A 19312-nucleotide genomic window follows, 5' to 3' on the forward strand; every position below is an offset into this window, starting at 1 on the left:
TTTTTAAATTCGGTTTGGGATTTTTCTTCTTTGGTATTTTGACTTTACTGTTTTGGTACTGCATAAATACTTTACACATTGCCCTCAGTTAAGACTATTTACTCTGTTCCATAACTACCAGGGGGTGGCGCTCAGTTGGTGTTATTGTTCCTTGAGGTGAGTGACCAACTACTCCAAATAAAAGTCTACTTTCTCACAAGTACCAACTCCGTTGACTGTGAAACTAAATCTGAGTGAGTGTTTTATGTAAAGTGGAAGTGAGGACACTATTAGTTGGTATGTGTAACACACAACTCACCTGGGAGGGAAGTTGCATGTATGGCCGGAGCCAGGGTCAGGGCTTTGTGACGAACCAGGTCTTCAGTTTCTTGCAGAATTCTGAGGAGGGGGCTCTGATGTGTGGGAGCAGGCCATTCCAGACTTTAGGGGTAAGGTGGGAGAAGGTACAGCCATTGGATCTGTTTCTGTATATGCGGGGGTGGGGATTTGCAAGTTGGAGTCGGGCTGAGTATACGTGGGGTCAGTGCTGTGTAAGGCTTTATATATGTATGTGTGAGGGCTTTATATATGTGTGTGTGAGGAGTTTGAAGAGAGCTTGCTTTTAAATTGGGAACCAGTGGAGCTCTTTGAGGTGTGGGGTGATGTGAGTGTGCAGTGGGAGGTTGAGATTGAGCCTGGCCGCGGAGATTTGTGTGGTCTGGAGTCTTCTGCTCAGTTGAGCATTGATTCTAGCATACAGTGCATTGCTGTAGTCAGCTAGCTGTTGATGAGAGGTTGATTGACGGTTCTGCAAGTATTGTTCGTGTGAAGCCATTTGAAGATCTTTTTGAGCACTTTGAGTGTGTGGATGCAGGACATTCTGACTTTCCCACTGGGCTGGCGGGCGACCGCCAAAAGGCCGCCCGCCCGCCCAGCGGGAAAGCCCCAGCAACGAGGAAGCCAGCTCCGAATGGAGCCGGCGGAGTTGCTGGTGTGCGACGGGTGCAGTTGCACCCGTCGCGATTTTCAGTGTCTGCCAAGCAGACACTGAAAATCTTAATGGGGCCCTGTTAGGGGGCCCCTGTAGTGCCCATGCCAGTGGCATGAGCACTGCAGGGGCCCCCAGGGGCCCCACGACACCCGTTCCCGCCATCCTGTTTCTGGCGGTGAAAACCGCCAGAAACAGGATGGCGGGAAGGGGGTCGGAATCCCCATGGCAGCGCTGCTTGCAGCGCCGCCGTGGAGGATTCCCTGGGGCAGCGGGAAACCAGCGGGAAACCGCCGGTTTCCCGTTTCTGACCGCGGCTTTACCGCTGCGGTCAGAATGGCCCCAGAAGCACCGCCAGCCTGTTGGCGGTGCTTCCGCGGTCGTGGTCAGAATGACCCCCATAATGCCATTACTACTACTAGAACTCCTTAAAAGAAAGGTTTTTGGATGTGCATTCTTTATCAGCTCTGCAGGGCAGCCACCTGTACAAGGGATGATAATCGGGTTACTAGGCACAGTCCTACCCATGCCCTGGATAAGTGCTGGCATAGTCCGGATTGCGTAGTGGGATCTTAGTTGTCCACTTGTTGGGTCAATGAGGAAGGAAGTTGGTCTATTCCCTCAGAGTCGACCCCCAGATCCTGCAGTAATGGTTCGATAACATTATACTTTCTCCTAAATCAAGACGTGATCGAACTTAGGAATGTTTAGGTAACTCAAGTTCAGGTTCCAGTGAACCAGTACTTCAGACTGCTGGGACTCAATTGAAAGGCACGCATTCATGCCACCCTCCTGTGTAGTTGTAAACCACTTTCATTAACGTACTTCCTGAATAAAGGAGTTTGGTACATGCCCGAAGTCTGTCCTTATTGGTGTAAATGAAACTTGGTTTTAAATTCTAGTTCCTGAACTGATAATATGACAAGTGGAGCTGCTGTGTATGATTGTGCAGTTTGGGGCACTATTTGAATATTTTCTCTGTGGCCTGCTTCAGCGGGGACATCATCTCCCGACTATACAGTAAGGTGCACCATCTTCTCTTCTCCCTATTTTATCTGGACCTATGCTCATAGGCCCTCATTCTACATGGGGATTGCAGAGGGTGGGGATAGATAAAAGGCTAATACTGTATTGTTTCTGAACTACCAAAGGCAGGTTCTAGGAACAGCTTAAATTGGGAATAATCTGCATCCATTGTGAAGTAGATTATGAAGTAGTAATTAACAACCTCTCTATGCTGCAGCTGACAAGGCCAGTAGTTTGTTTGCATCAGTAGGTTGCCCCCTTGCAAGAAACAGACACTTCGACCCATATTTATGAAAAATGACGCACAACTACGCTAACGCGCCCTAATCTCACACGTTTATTTGCTTACTTCATTTTATGCACCCCTCGCTTTGTACACACAGAGTAATACTGTTCTCACCTCACTGAAGATGCATTAGATGTATGTCACATAACCCTCCCCTAACGTCTGTATGAGATGAATCCATAAATGACATGCTTGCTATACATGTAATTGTAAGGGTCTATAGTTAACAATGCCTTTGTTTCTCAGTCTAGACACAGGTGATTGTATATTTGGGTTTCAGTCTGATCTGTAAATAGTTGTGTTTATTCCCACTTAGAGAGACTCTTCAAGTACCATCACACTCAGTAGGCATTATTGCAAACACATTCAGTGCTGGAGTTGGAAGTTTACTTTGTATATTTTCACACAGACACAAAATAAAGACCCTTTAACAGACACACTCAGCATAGCCTACCACATCTCAGTTCATCCTTGATGGTCATATTAGTGCTTCTAACTCCTTTTTACCTTTGATTAGCTAAACTGATCCCATCCTTATCCTTATGCTGCTTTCTGCTTGTGAAGTGTGGGTGCTGGAACCTCTAAAATTGTACACCCCAAAGAGACACCACAACAACATGCCTGCCTCGGGTGGATGAATCTGAGAAGGAGTTAAACCTCAAATTCATAAGGCAATGTGTCCCCAAAGTAAGGAACCAAACAGCATATCAATATACAGTCAGTTTCATAAGGACGGACTCAATGCATGAGTTCTAGGGGAGAATTAGAACATTTAAGAAGATTTACTACAAAAATCATAAGGTACAATACAGAAATGTATATGCAGATGTATATAGTCATTGGACGTCATTGACACGAAGGCGCACTGTAATATGGCATTACAGAAGAATAGGCAGAGTAAAAAATTATTCTAAGTCCCAATCAAGCACTTAAGTCAAAAAGAATTCAGACAACATCTCTAGCAACATCGAAAAAGTCTCAGGAGTTTCTGGCTCACAACCAAAATTGAGGTTTTATATAGTAAATTTCTCATAGAAAAGAATGAAAACTCCAGATTCATCATGGTGTGATCAAAAGCATACAAACAACGCAATCGGAAAACAAAATTATTAAACATCACATTGCCTTACCACCTAAACACTATCCCATTATTGAATAATAGTTCAATCCCTTTCTGATCTAATGTCATCCAGAGATGGCAGAACAAACTAGTTACAAAAACAACAGTGAACTATTGTGAATGAATGCAGTACACCAGGCAGCGGAAGAGACCTTGAATGTTTACAACAATACTAAGCCCCTGTTGGAAATGTTTTGAGAATAGCAAGATTAACTTCAGTGCAAATAAAATAAACATGACTCTGCTTGACTGGGTGCAGCCAAAATAATAAACAATAAGCATGCAGGATGTTACGTGCATTTTGAATATGGCGTTGAGGCCTAAGTGAGGCCTTCTTAGCATAAACCAGGAAAAAGGCACTTTAACAAATCAAAGTAAAATAGTTTCACAATCAATATCATCAGAAAGGCGACCTATGTAAATTTGTGTATTGATCCCCATTCTGCACGTTGTTAGTAACGCTCAGGTTGGTAAATGCACAAAAAGTCCCACACATGCTGCGCCACATTCTTTCATGAACACCATTTTGTCATCCTTTAAGGCCTAGTTCACACTTTACTGAGTTGCCACACTTTACTGAGGTTCATATTTCAGAGATTTAGTGCATTGCATTTTGTTTCTTGCCATTTTCTGATATTATCCAAGCAGAGTTTGATTGTCAAATGGGAAAATGATAGATCTATAAGATCCTACTCATGGGTCTGCAGAGTAGGGGAATCACAAGAACACTGGAATATGTTCTATTTTTTCAGCTACGTTTGTACTCAAAGTGAGGTAAATGAGACTGATCTATAGAGTTGAGGACTTCAGTAACAGCATGAGGGGGTTTTTCTTGGCCATGGTTGCTGACCGTGTGCATGTGTCGCAACACTTCCTTGGAGGTGATGACCCCAGTAACAGTGGTTGAACAATTAATTATTTCTCTTAATGAGGAGAAAGGAAAGGGATAGAGATCAGAGGGATCAACTTGGGGAAACAAGTGCATTGTGTGAAGGTGCCAATGACAGACTGAAAGAAGTAGATTTAGAGTTACCGAGAGCTTCTATAGAGAATGCCCCCTATGCTACAGGGCATTTAGGTTTTAGTACACTGTGAGGCATACTCTGGACTCAGTGATAGACTTGTTAATGGTAATGGAGCTTTCTTGCTGGCTGTGTGCTTTCATGGAGCCCTTTGTGTGAAGAGGTGAAAGATGGTTTGCTGCTACAGGAGAATTTAACTGGCTTAAGGTTCACATATCACCCTCTAGAGCTATTGACAACAATTGATCTGGTCCTCATTGAAACAAATAGCTGTATGTAATGTATTTTTTCAGTGCTTATTCTTATTTAATTCTTTGGAATTGCAGCCAAAATGCAGTAAGCTTGTAACTGATTGTTTTCTTTTGAAGCCTCTAACACATCTGCAAAAAAAGCTGCAAAATTGGGTTCTGCATCAGCGCCTGTTCATGGTCATTTGTGTCTTTTTTTACCCTGCAAACATTTTTGAATCAATATGTATTTGTTTGTGAGAATAATACATTTTGTCATTGTAAATATTCGTAACTAATCAGTGTAATATTTGCCAGCTGGTAAATTTTTTACGAAATTGAAAAATATCATAATTCGGCTGAGAAGCGACATTGTTGGGTCATCCATTGTTAAAACTGTTTGTATTGTTTGGAGGGAATCACTTAGAACACATGACTGAAGGAAAAGAACACTGAGTAAGTGAGGGAAGTATGTGAGGGAGTCAGCTTAAAAAGATACACCCTCGTAGAGAGGTTAAAGACAGAGAAAAAGTAGTGCCTAAAAAAAATAGCAGTAGGACAATAGTAATGCATCCATGCTCTAGGGGAGGGGCAAACACATGAAAGAAGCCTACAGCAGGTGACCACTAATCAGCAAGGAAATAAGAATGACAAGGAAGCCAACCAGTGGTAAGCAATGAGCAGCCCCTACGCCCACTCTTAGAAAACAAAAGGTCGCAAAGAGACAACATATGCACTGTCTGGCTGAGACCTAAAAAGGGGGACACAACAATGAGGGACAAAGCTATTTGTTCCATTGTCTATTGCAGACTGGTGAATCCAGCTACTGAATTTTGAATCTGCCATGCTCTCATTGACTGTTTGATACAGAAACATTTCTATGGCAGCCGCGGTTATCCAGCACAGTGCACTGAGCACTGTGTTTGGAAGAGTAATCATAAAAAGGGCTTAAGGGCACATGGTAGTCTGATACCCAGGCCGATCTCAAGGGCCTAAGAGACCATCCATGATATTCTTTTAAAATGCATAACAAAAAAATATTTTTATTGTGGGATTCTCGCATCCTGTCCCATAGTTTGAAATCCCAGATCCTCCCATGGTTCCAATTGCTGTGGTTTCTGAATTCACAAATCCAGCACAGGAAAACTACTGCTGCACTTCGCCAACCCCTGATGCACATGGCCCTTTGCTGTGAGCATCAAGGCTTGGCACCTGCAATGGGTTGTTTCTAAAACATGGCCTAAAGTCAGGTCCTGCAGTCAGGCATAGATCTGCAAGGCCTTTGCCTCTGCAGAATGGTGGTTGACTGGTGGTTTGCATTCTGTAATGGTTGATTGACCACGATGACTTGGGCATACGGCCTAGCCATAGAAGAGGGCCTTTGTGCAATCCCTGCAGTGCATGGCCTTTGGTCACGCACATTGGGGTTTGGTAATCCATGGTGGGTTGGTCATTTGGAGTGAGTTGGACACAGGGCCTGACCAAAGGCGTGACATACTTATCACCGCCCACTGTTGTAGCGGCTGGATGCCGGCAGTGGGCTGGGCACAAGGCAGGATGTGAACTAGTCCCTGTGGCTGAAGCCCGCTATGCACAGCTGAAGGCTGTGTCTGTTGTGTTATGTGGCAAATCTCAACTGCACAATGCTTTCAGCCACACGCAGGGGGGTTGGCCGTCTACACCGGGGGTCCTGCGCAGGGCTTTGCCTAAGGTCAGGTTCCTTGGCCAACCCTTACTGTGCATAGCTGGTTGGGCGAGGTCATGTGGCTCATACCTTCTGCGCACACCTGAAGACCTTGCGCAGCAGGGGCTAGCTGTAAACAAAAAGTAAGGCACAGTTGTAATCAGAATTTGATTAAAAGAACCCATAAATTTACTGAAACAATCAGTTTAGAGTGAAGTTAGGTGAGACACTTATTATTAGGCTAATCAGAAAGGTAATTACACTTGTGAGTAATTTGCACATGTAACATTACTATTACACTTTTGAGTAACTTTCCTACTTTTGGCTAGTCACATAATCTGAGTGTAAAGTTACTCAAAAGTAAAGACTTAAGCTAGCCAGCAATGACTGGATTACAAAGTGCCCTTTGTGGCTGATTGTGGTTAGATAACAGGACGAGGCATCGAAGAGACACCCCTCTCATACTGAACAGAATGGAATGTAACACTTGCTTCCTACCTCCTTGTGGTTTCCAACCACTGATCTCATGCTGAATGTAAAGGGGACGGTATCACATTGGCAAAGGAGAAACTGTCCCTGCAGGTCAGCAGCCACCTTGTCAGTGTGTGTTTTTGGTATTGTTTTGGGGAGACAATTCTCTGAGAGATCAGTGCATGATCCCCTTACTGCCCTTCACTGAATACCAATTTTTTTAAACCCACTTTAAAACAATGTCGGCATTTGATGAATGTAAATGTAAAGATGGATGTCTACAGTAGGGCTCCCACCACATGGCTTTTTATTAGTACATCAGTCGCAGTGAAAAATTTAGGTTGTGTTGCAAACCAGTCAGTGTGCATAAACACATTGACCTTCGTACCCTAGGATCCATGGTTATTGTAGGAGGCTGGCCTGGTTTGTAGTGGGTTCCTAAGGTACTTACACCTTATACCAGGTCCAGTTATCCCTTATTAGTGAAATGTAGGCAGTGTCTAGAAGCCAGGCTCTCTATCGGTAGCTGTAGCAGAGCAGCCAAGGAGACATGCAAAGCTCATGCAATACCACTGTAGTCACACAGTACTTGCAAACATGAAATAAAATACTCAGTGTTACAAAAATAAAGGTACTTTATTTTGGTGACACAAATGCCAAAAACACCATAGAGACTATGCTCCCTTAGGAGGTAAGTACTACACAAATTATATACACTAGTATGCAAAACACGTGTAAAAACAGTTAGTGAAATTACTGAAAATCGCAATAGTAAGAAATGGGCATGGGGGAACACAAACCATATACTAAGAAAGTGGAATGCGAATGTTGGTTTCCCACCTAGGCAAGTGTAGTGTGTAGAGGGGCGCTGGGAGTATTAGAAAACACCAAGGGTAAGTAATAGAATGCACCCCAGAGCCCAGGAAAGCAGGAGTAAATCACAGTAACTTTCCTAGAACATACAAGGTCACGAGAAAGAAGAATATGCAAGAACCAGATGAGGCTGCAAGGCACCAACAGTGAATTCCTGGACCTGAAGACCTGTGTAAGAACGGGACCAAGTCCAAAAGGCACAGAAGAGTCCAGGGACAACAGGAGCTCCTGCTAACCCAGATGAAGGTGCAAAACCAGAACCACCGATGAACAAGAACAGTCAGTACTGCACCCAAGAAGACGAATTCGGGTTCCTGGTTGGTGCTTATGATGTCCCACGCCGGATGGAAGATTGCAGTCTGGTTTGTGTCACTGGATTCTGCCAACAAGCCTTGGGACACACAAAGCTCGCAGTTAGCGGAAAATGGCGCTTCCTGGGACCAGGAGGTACCTGGTGGACTCTACCCTGGAGGGAGAGCCAGAGGGGGCTCTCAGCAACTCAAAGAGCCCATAGAAGACCAGGAAGCACGCACAGGAGTCCCACAGCACAGAGACAACGAAGGTGCCGAAGGAGGCCCACGCTGCACTACAACAAAGGGACCCACACCGCCGGAGAACCACTCAGGAAGATGTGCGTCACAGGATAGAGTGCTGGGGGCTGGAGCTGCAAGGTGCAAGAATAACTTCGTGGAAGGATGCCAACAAGCCTTGGCAACTGCAAAACATGTGGTGCACAGGGGTACTGTCTTGCGTGGGGAGGCAAGCTCTTACCTCAACCAAAGTTGGACAGTAGGACGTCAGGACCGTCGGGATCGCTTCAGTCCACCACCCGTGACGCAGGATCCATGCAGCTCAGCAGGAGAGGGGATCCACACCACCTGTCATAGTCGCAGTAGGTGCCTGCAGAAGCAGAGCAGAGACTCCTTCACCCCAAGGGAGATTGTTTCGCTCTTCTGGTGCAGGATAAAGACGGGCTGCCTTCAGAGGCTACACCACCGGGAAACCGTTGCAGTTGCTCGCAGGAGCTGAAGATACAGAAGATATAATGTTGCAGAAGGCATCTTGCTTCTTTGTTGCAGTTTGTAGAGTTCCTGGAGGGTCCAAATGCAGTTTCTTTGGTGAGAAGTTGAAGTGGAGGATGCAGAGGATTCCTGATGGAGTCTTGCAATCCAAATCTGAAGAACCACCCAAGAGAGAGACCCTAAATAGCACTGAAAGGGGGATTGGTCACCTAACCAGGTAAGCACCTATCAGAGGAGGGCTCTGACGTCATCTGCTGGCACTGGCCACTTAGATGCTCACAGAGTTCCCTGCCAACCTTGAACCCAAGATTGTAAAACCCAGGGATCCTTTGGAGGAGCTCCGAGCACCTTCTCTGGGGTGGTGATGGACAGGGGAGTTGTCACTCCCCTTTCCTTTGTTCAGTTTAGCGCCAGAGGAGGGCTTGGGGGTCCCTGAGCCGGTGTAGACTGGATTATGCAAGGATGGCACCAAATATGCCCTTCAAAGCATTTCTAGTGGCTTGGGGAGGCTACCCCTCCCAAGCTTGTAACACCTATTTACAAAGGGAGAGGGTGTAACACCCCTCTCCCAAAGGACATGCTTTGTTCTGCCTTCCTGGGCTTGAGCTACTCGAGCAACAGGAGGGCAGAAACCTGTCTGAAAAGCTGGGGCTGCCTGGAAAACCTCAGAAGGCTGTAATGGCAGTACTGGGGGTCCTCCGAGGAGCCCCCAGAATGAATGGGATCATACAACCAATGCTTGCAAAAGAATGGGGGTATGATTCCTGCATGTTTGATACCAAACATGCCTATGTTCAGAGTTACCATTATGTAGCTGGACATAGATAGTGACCCATGTCCAGAATATAGGTAAAGTGGCGTCCCCACACTCACGAGGTCTGGGAAAATGGTCCCGGAGGTCGTGAGGGGCACATCTGGTAGTGCAGGGGTGCCCTCACACACAGGTACTCTGCACTCTGCCCTAAGGGCTGGAGGGCCTGCTATAGGGGTGACTTATAAGTGACCTGGTGCAGTGTAAATGGTAGTGAAAGGGTGCATGCACCTTTTCACGCAGGCTGCAATGGCAGTCTTGCAGAAGCCTTTGCATGGGCTCCCTAAGGGTGGCAAAAGATATGCTGCAGCCCATAGGGATCCCCTGGAACCCAATGCCCTGGGTACCTAAGTACCATATATTAGGGACTTATAAGGGGGCACCAGTATGCCAATTGTGGATGAAAAACTGGGTTACAAGTATGCAACAACCATAATTTAAGGGAGAGAGCATAACTACTGGGGTCCTGGTTAGCATGATCCCAGTAGCCACAGTCAAACACACTGACAAACAGGCCAAAAGTGGGGGTAACCAAGCTAGAAAGAGGCTACTTTCCTACAATTATGTACAAGATAAATTTAAAAAAACGTTTAGTGTTCCACTCGTGCACAATTCCATTGTGCATAGAGATCCTCTGCAACTGGTGAAAATCTGCAAGCACCCCTTGTTGTGCATAAACACGATCTGCAAAAGTTGCTTATAGTATCTCACCCTTCAAAGGAAAAACTTCCCTTAAGTGTAGGTGAAACATATAACTTCACTGTAGTATTTGAGAATTGAAAGAAGTGGCCTATCAAAAACCTTTGCCCATGGGGAGAAATGTTTCCACATCCCTTTATTAACTGTGCCCCAAAGTAAGTGGAGACGATTTTCAGACTGGTGTGTCAGCTTTCAAGTGTCAATAAATTTTGTAAGGTGAAGAGAATAACGGTGTGAGTGCTTTGAAAACGTAAATAGACCTTGGCAAAGCCGATAAGTGTGCAGCTGGGTTCCAGCCTTTTTGGTTTGATCAATGTTTTTTTTTGTTTTTGTTTTGTCGTGGTTTTTATAAAACTTAATTGTTGGGAAAGATGCGGGCCCCAAGAATCTAAAAAAAAAAAAACAATTGGCTACATGAAAAAAAAAATGTGGACTTTTAAATATCACACATTACCATAGTTCCCCTGAACTACTTTGTATGTGGATGTGCTTCTTGTAAAAGTGCAAAATGCCATCACTTACAGTACATTAAGACAATGGCTGATGTGAGCTGACCAAATGTCCATTGCTGTGTGTAATAGTTAACTAACAAACATTCTCAGAAAAGCCAAAAACTATGGTGTATAGTGCAAAAGTGTGACCAAGGAACATACTGATTGTAGCAGTCTAGGGATAGAAGGGATGGGATTGGTGTAGGGGAAGTGAAGAATGTGCATGATCTGTAAGTCGTGGACTTCCTTTGAGGGGTTCACGCTACACTGTCCACTAAATTAGGCCCCTAATTTATAGAAAAGTTGTAGGTTTGACGATAGTGTGTTATGCTGTATCTGAGTTGCTACCCCTCTAATCCGTAGAGTCAACCTTCTCTGCTTGTTATCACTACCTTGGTGAGCCAAGTATACAAAAGTAGTAAGTAGATTATTGAATCTGAAAGAAATAGAATAGTGAGCACTATAAAAAAAAACTTGACTATCCCAACCGCTGCCGACTACAAGGTATGCAATACTCTGAGGTGGCCAGACACAGACTCCTAACATCCATCACTAGAGGTGGTACAGTTGAAGTGTTACCCGATGGCACTAAGAGACTTCACATTTAATCCTGACTTTGCCATTTTGCCAAACTATGCCAGATGTGAAATCTACAGTAAAGGTCTGGGAACGTTCCACTGCATCATGGTTTTTCTTTGGTGAGGGCAGTTCCTGAGTCTCACCATTGGAGCCACCTACACCCCAGTTGTTGTGTGATATGCAAGAGGGAAATCATGGAACAAGAAGACATGCTTTTGCTAATCCTGACTTCCCTTTGTGGAAAATTGTGTGGTCTTGGACAGTCACTTTTTTAACATAATTCTCTGCTCTTTCTTGCAGAGCCATAGGAAAAACTTGAACCAAATTAAAGACTGGTAGTATGTATGTCATATGGAAACAACTAATTCAGCAATAATTTGATTTTACACAAGTGGGGAGAGAACACCCAGTGCCATAGCCCATTCATTAAAATGTGGTTTAGTAAGAAAGTTATGGATCTTGAATGAAGGAGTCTTGCACTGTACTGTTGGTATTTCTGCTCCTCAGATTGTTTGAATTTGTTCAAGTCATGGCCTTCCTACACATATTTTTCTCTTAATTGCCATTATGTGATAGAGGTGGGTAAACCACTGAAGGCTTGAGCCATATGCCTGGATCTGGCTCATCTCATGGTTCTCTTGGATCACTGAGCCCGAAACAAGCTGAACCTTCTTGTGGCCTCTGTTTATAATCCATGCCCTAAACCCGTGTGCTATGATTTAAAGACACAGCATCAAAATTTGAGGTAAAGTGAGAGAGCGAGAAAGAGATAACCATCTAATCGCTGAATTGCACAATGTGAAGCCAGAAAACCTGGAATTAATCCCTGCATCCACACTTGACCAAATTGTGCGATACTAGGCAATTGTTTTATTTCACCTTGCCTGTTTTTATTTCATTATTACACATGTAAGCAGCTTGAAATACGAGTTGAGGATGTGCGCTATACAAACATTTCTCTAGTGTTCACTGTAATAGGCTATACGGTTGTTTTATGTATAATCACAACTGAGGCTGCATAAAGGATGCACGTGACAACTGAAATGCCTGTTGGTTCACTAATGGCATTGTCATCAGGACGGGGGGAGGGCATGAATGTTTCTGAGTTCTTGTTTGAAAACTATCACTTTTAATAAGTGCCACTCAATACTCTGATATAGTTTGATGCACAAAGATGAAACAATTCAACATGTTTGATAAATAGGCATTTTTAGGTTGCAACCTACCAGACAGTGGAGCTGCCTAGTTTGCTAAAAAGATCTTGGGGACATTCTGAAAGCTGACCTAGCATTTCATTTTGCCTATTGCTTGCCATTGACTTTGTGATTTGTAACTCACATTTTCTTGCTTTCCGTTTGCTGGCTTTACTTGTTTTAGGCTGGGCAGCTTGAGTTCAGTCCTTCCCTTGACAAAATCTTATTCACAGAATCCTTCAGAGTACCCCCATTCTGTATATAGGGCTGTAAATCTTGTTCTTATCTCTTCACATAGGCTATGCATTCAAAGACCTAGGTCAAATGCGAGGCGCTATCTTCCAAGGGCACTCGTTTATTTTTTTGAACATTGTAAGTATTTCAGAATATATCAGAAATATGAACGCACAAATGAAGCACTTTTTTTGTTATGTCTGAAGCGTGTTGGAAACAAGTGCTTAAAATGATGAAAACCAGTCATTAAGCTGGGTGATGCTGTTTCCACAAATCTTTGTCTGTGCACTGTATAGTTTTATTGGTAAAACTGTATGTCTCTGCAGATGAAATGGTCATTTCAATTGAAAATATGTTGTCTGTAATGGCAAGGTGCTATCACACCATGAATACTCCACTCTATGCCACGCACTCTACTCTGCCGTGACTCCACTGCACTCTGCACCACTTCACCCTATGCCGCTTCATGCTACGCCTCTCTACTCTACCCTGTATCACTCTACTCTATGCCAATGCCCTCTTTGCCACTCTACACTACTGCACTGTTCACTACTGCACTCTACAGCGCTTCAGTCTAGGCCACATCAATCTACTCTAAACAACTCCACTTTACGCCGCTGTACTCTACGACACTATGCAACACTGCACTCTATGCCACTGCACTCTACACCAATGCAATTTACTCTGTAACAATCCACTATATGCCCCTGCACTCTACGCCACTAATCTACTGTGCACCACTGCACTCTACTCCATATTACTCTGTCATTACTCTCTGTCACTCTGTGCAACTGCACGCTGCCCTGCACCACTCTACTGTATTCCATGCCACTCTACTCTGAAACAGTCTACTCCACACCTCTGCACTTTATTCCACTCTACTCAACTCTGTGCCACTGCACTCTATGCCACTCTACTCTTAACCATTGCACTCTACGCCAATATACTCTCCACAACTGCGCTCTGTCACTGCACTCTATGCCACTGCTCTCTACTCCACTCTAACCTGCACCACTCTGATGTGCGCCACTCTGTGTCACTCCCCTCTGTGCCACTCTATGACGCTGCACTGTATGCTGCTGAATTCAATGCCACTGCTCTCAGCGCCACTGAACTGTACGCCACTATACTCTGCCATTCTCTACACCAGTCCACTCTATACAACTCTAGTGTATGGTGCTCTACGCGACTCCACACAATGCCATTCCAATACACAGCATACTCTCACTCCACTCTGCAGCACTCGAATCCACTCTGACACTCCACGCCACTCTTCTCCATGTCACAAATTTTTAGCCACGCTGAACTGCAGCCATGCTGGTGTACAACATGGCTAAAACGAATTTGCAAAGCCAATAGCCCTTGCATAGGCGAGACGTATTGTTTTTGCCAATTCTTGTTGAATTTTGCATGTTTGTTGCACGATCTCTTTTAATATGAAGGTGTTCCTGACGTTAAGGACAACTTCTGTGCTTCTTTTCTGTTACTTTGGTTCATGTGTAAATAAATGGCTGCCTGTTGGGTTTGTTGAACATCTTAATGTCAGTGCTCGGTGCTGCTGTTCACCAGGGGCCAGAGTTAAAGAGCCCGCGGTCCGCAGGTGGCCCTGGGCCGTACAAGGAGTCCTCCCTGTGTATAGTGTAGTGTAGTGGGCAGGGGTAAAGATGAATAACACAGGATAGGGCAGTGGATGAAGAATGCTGGCTGAGAGCCCATATAAGCAAATATATTATGCAGCTATTTTTTGTAAACTCAAAAGTTCTTGTCTAACGCCAGACTTGTTAAAAATACAATTATTGACATAGCTCTGTCTCTTGAAAAATACACGTTTAGCAAGCCAGTCACCTTGGCTATTTTATCACGAGCGTAGGCGATTGAGTCCAAAGTAACCTGCATGGCCATAAGGTTGATTTCAAGTACGTTCGTGACTTAGAGAATCCGACACCGAAATTAACAGCAATACCACTGCTCTGTTCCTTTGAATCATTTCCTGCTCATTTCGGATTGGCTGATGGAAATTGTCGTGCTTTAGTGTGGCTCATGTTCTCTTTAAGAAGAAAGGGTTACTGAAATAAACATATCTACTTTGATATAAATAGTGCAGCAGGTGGACTGGCACCGGGTGCCCAGGTATGACTGATTTTCACTACCCAGCCAGAGGTTATGGCCATTTTCCTTCCTTATATTATGATCTGTGGCACCCTTGCTACGTCACTGGTGATACCATTGCAATTTTAAAGAAGTGCTGTTTTTGTTTCCTTTCTGCAGGTAGGGGATGCAGTATTTGGAATTCGAGTTGTTTTCGGTGGACAGTGAGAAAACAGACTGCACGGATGGAAATTTCCTAAGCATGAAACAGGACATCCAATTAGTGTTTGTCATTTGAAGGTGAGTGCACTTTATTTTCTGTAATCTGTTTAAGAGTGCAAGGTTAAGAGACTGGATCTCAGTGGTGATGGGGGCCGCTGGAGAGAAAACCTATTCAGTGTCAGAAACCCCCAAAAACAATTTGTGTTATCAGTGGCAGCTCCTCCATTGGGTGGGAGGAGCGTCGCCCCCCCTACCCCCTGCCAGCAGCAGCAGCTGCAAAACATTCACAACGAGGGGATAATAAACTATGTTTATTATCCCCTCGTTGTGAAAGGGGCGAGTCATCTGGGGTGAGGGGGAGTGCTCAACACCCCCCCCTCACTGCGCATGTATGTTTGGAAAGCCGGCTTGGGCCGGCCAAACACACATGCGCGGGAGGTTCTCTCCAGAGAGAGCCTGCACAGACTCCCAGTCTGCCTGGGACACCCAGCCAGAGCGCTCCCAGCCAATCCTGACGCTGCTTTGAGCGGCGTCAGGACTGGCTGCAGAGCAGGCTGGGAGCCTGTGCCTGCGTGCAGCCAGCAGCGAAGAGGAGCGCAGCGCGGGACTGCACCGAAAAGGTAAGTGTTTTTTAAACATTTTTATTACATTTTAGGTGACCCCCCCACGCACCACAGCCGCCCCACTCCTTTCGAGTGAAGCGGGCCACGACTGTATGTTACATACAACTATCAATTACAAGTTGTGTCCTATCAAAATAATATTGTATTCTTCTGTGCGCTTTAGGACTGGCAGTCAAATAATTCGTTTCCTACCAGTAGGTGGCGCAAAATCAGAAGGAATGGTCGAAACAAGCCGATGGAGAACTACCATGAAAATGTTATTTTTGCCTGGGGTACCAAAAACCTCCTTGCATCGATCCCATTTTTCTCTCTCTGTCCCTTCTCCCTTTCCAACGTACTATCCCCTCATACTAGTCACAGGTTTTCCATGTGGCATGTCATTGAATGAATGTGTTGGCTGACACTGAGTCCCAATACTGCATTGTTTAAAGCGGCAGCTCCTCTGTTATGGCGGAGGAGCGTTGCCCCCTGCCAGCAGCAGCTTCAGACCTTTAACAATAAAACGATAATAAACTATGTAAAGCATGTTTATTATTGTTTTTTGTTAAAGGGGCTGGGCCATGGGGCGTGACAGGGACGGAGGGGGAGTGCCCATCACTCTCCTCAGTGCGCATGTGTGTTAGGCTGGCCGTCTCGGCCAGTCCAAACACACATGTGCACTGAGCTCTTTCCAGCCTGGAGCGCCAAGCCAGGGCGCTTCAACCAATCTTAATGCTGCTTTCACGCTGCCAGCAGCATGAGAGCAGCATTAGGATTGGCTGCAGGGCAGGCTGGGAGCCAGTGCCTGCAAGTGGAGCCAATGATGCGGTGCAGCGGCTCATAATAAGATAAGTTGTTTTTTTATAATATTAATGTTGTCCCATTTGTTTTATGTGCCCCCCCGCCACTCACCACGCCACCCCACCTGTTTACCGCACAGCATGCTGCAACTGGTGGTCTCCAACCTTTTTCTGTAACAAAATCTACTAATGTTTAGTGACAGTCATCGAGTTTTTCTAATATTATTACTGTTTGAACAGTGACCACATTAGATAAGATTACATTAGTGGCCACCCCATGTGAGATTATCATCAGTAATCACCTCTCTGCATCAGGCAAGGTTGCCAGTAGTAATGCAAAAGAGGATTTATCAATTTGGAATACTTCTAAATAGAAAATACATAAGAGCTAGAGGAGCAATGTACAAAGGTGATAAGTCTTCCCAGTGCTGCAAGATTTTCTATGACAGAACATAACGTGCATTTCTTAAGCGCATGTTAACCCTGGAGGGTGTCTTGGAGCTGAAATAACATATGTTTATTGTTACCCAGCTCACTGGTTGGAATGGTTGAATTGCAAATTCAGCTGTGTTTCTCCAAACATCAGCTTATGAGTTCTGAAAATATAGACAATTTCCTCTTGCATACACGATTTTCAGTTTTGGTATATGCATATATTGATCCAACTGAGCAAAAGCTTCTAATTTATTAGGTTTGGCTGTACGCAGGAGAACTTCTCACAGGTAGCTGGAGAGCTATCTGTAGCTCATGAGCTACTTATTGGAGAAACCCATCTTAGAGATTGAATGCCGCCCAGGGTGTCAGGCGAACCCTCCCCCAGGTTGCAAACACTGCCCTGCATCAATGAGCTGTAGACCAGGGGTGGATTGGGATCAGGAATAGGCCCGGGCACCTTAAAATAAATGGCCCACATTTGCAGATTAGGGGTGGGGGCTCTTTAAAAGAGGCATGTTTTCTTGACTTCACTGAGATAAAAGAAAATGCAAATGTTTCCAGAAATCTTTGTGCACGGATTAGTTCACACTGGTGTACCACGCCTGAATATAAGTGACGCCACTTCTGCTCAGGCACGTGCCCCACTCAAACTACATATATAAATGGGCCGGCCCTGCGAAAGACTGGGAATGACATCCCCACCCCATTGGTGAAAGGGAGGTAATAGAGGGCCATCTTCCTCAGGAAAGGCCACTCAGGCCCCTACTGGGCTGCTGGCGACACACGAACAGCACAGACACAACCCAAAGCGGCCACCATGCTGGCCAGAAAAGCGGCCCAGAGCTGCAACTCAGAAACCAGCCCATCGCCCATTGCCGGAGTGCCCGCCTTACCAATCCGACCCCTCCCTAGACCCATGGAGCACTACTCCCCTTCTCTCTAGCCCACCACAGACCCTCCCTCCAGCATTCCATGTTAAAGGATACACCTCAATGGGGCCAACCTCACCACCCTCAATAGCCCCTTATATTCTTATAAAGCCTCAGTCTTGGCAACTCTTTAAATCAGTGGTACCCTCTCCCTGTCTCTCGCATCCTGAGGAATGAAGATAATCTACTTTAATAAGAACATGTGCACGTTTTTTGCACGAAAAATGTACTGAGTTCCTTGGCTTATCTTCTGTCTGCCTGGTTTTACCATTTTGTGACATTAGGCCTTCCTTTTAATATCCCTCTTTTCGTGGTGAACTTTTACATTACCTGGCCAATAGTTGCCAGTTGTCACAGTCCTCCACTGATCCCTGCTGATGGCGCCCTAGGCAGTGACCTGGTCTCGCCTTGTCCAACAGCCAGGACAGCTGGTGCAATGATGTCCTGAGGATTTTATACTTTACTGTACAAGTTTGAGGCTGCTGACGCGTGCGTTACACTTCCATTCGGAGACGTAGGTGGCTTCGTGAGTCGTTTACTGCATGTGGCCTCTTGGCAGTGGGACTTAGGAGCCCCCGGGGGGTAGCAGCACTGCTCCTGTTTTATGGTTGTGTTAAAACACGATGCACGGTCATTGATCACAGATATGGAGGCGCGGCCGCCGTCTGGCGCGTGGCCCGGCCCAGCTGGTGACGGCCAATGGCACAGGGCACATTAAGAGAAATCAGGCAGAAAGGATTACTCTGAGATGGAGATCCTAGCAATATGGTCATAACATGAGGGCCCATTGAGTACTGCAAGGTGGTACACAGCGCTCTACAAAACCTACACATAAAATAGATGCTCTTCAACGCTTCATAATACACATCTTATTTGTAGTTTACATGCACAGCTTTAATTCATTACTTAATAAAACCCTGTATTTAAGATTATACGGTGTTAATTAAAGGCAGCCTACCAGTGCTAGCAGCATGATCTCCTCGTGGAGTATGCTAGCTCTAGAAATAATTTTACATAACATAAAACTTTATGGGGTATTTGTAGGAGGTATAAATGTATAATAGAAAACTATTTTTTTTTATTAAAGTAGAGCAGAATATACATTGATATTCCCTTACCTTTTCACAAACACCCTCTGAACGGACCGAAGGGCATTATGGGATCGTATATAATCTAACTGTGGGTCATGAATGGGTAACTGGTATCTTGAGTTGGTCAATTAATATGCGATTAAATCCTTAATTTTCTTTTCTTTTCTGGTGAATATTTTGTCTGAGGCAATACAAAAAACACATAGCGTCATATATTTTCTTTCAGAAACTAAAAAGTTGTATTTTGTACAGCATCTTTTTACAAGAACCTGCACTAGGTTCCTCTACATTCATTTTTAAATAAAATACAGCGCGTGTCTGATTTGACTTTAATAAAGCAGGGCCCCCTATAAAAGGAGCGCTCGCTTCCAGAACCCCAACACTGCTCCGAGCTATTTCCTCTGCGTGCATGATACAAAACGGGGAAAGGCCATTTTAAC

The 19312-nt window shown here is 44.9% G+C and overlaps 1 protein-coding gene across 5 annotated transcripts in view; it reads left to right on the top strand.

The window, feature by feature from the left end:
* The window catches only part of LOC138301333 (beta-1,4-galactosyltransferase galt-1-like), a 71074-nt gene that overhangs the window by 33198 nt on the left and 18564 nt on the right, over positions 1-19312 (top strand). For 2 of the 5 annotated variants that reach the window (XM_069241700.1, XM_069241696.1), the window contains exon 2: positions 14974-15093. The exons of 1 other annotated variant lie outside the window; for it this stretch is intronic. The gene's annotated coding sequence lies outside the window, so the exon portion shown is untranslated. Of the gene's footprint in view, positions 1-12769; positions 12847-14973; positions 15094-19312 lie in introns of those variants that run through there. 2 more of the 5 variants (XR_011205086.1, XR_011205087.1) reach the window with 2 other exon arrangements.

This window comes from Pleurodeles waltl, chromosome 6 (genome assembly GCF_031143425.1).
Source record: "Pleurodeles waltl isolate 20211129_DDA chromosome 6, aPleWal1.hap1.20221129, whole genome shotgun sequence".
Taxonomy (NCBI): domain Eukaryota; kingdom Metazoa; phylum Chordata; class Amphibia; order Caudata; family Salamandridae; genus Pleurodeles; species Pleurodeles waltl.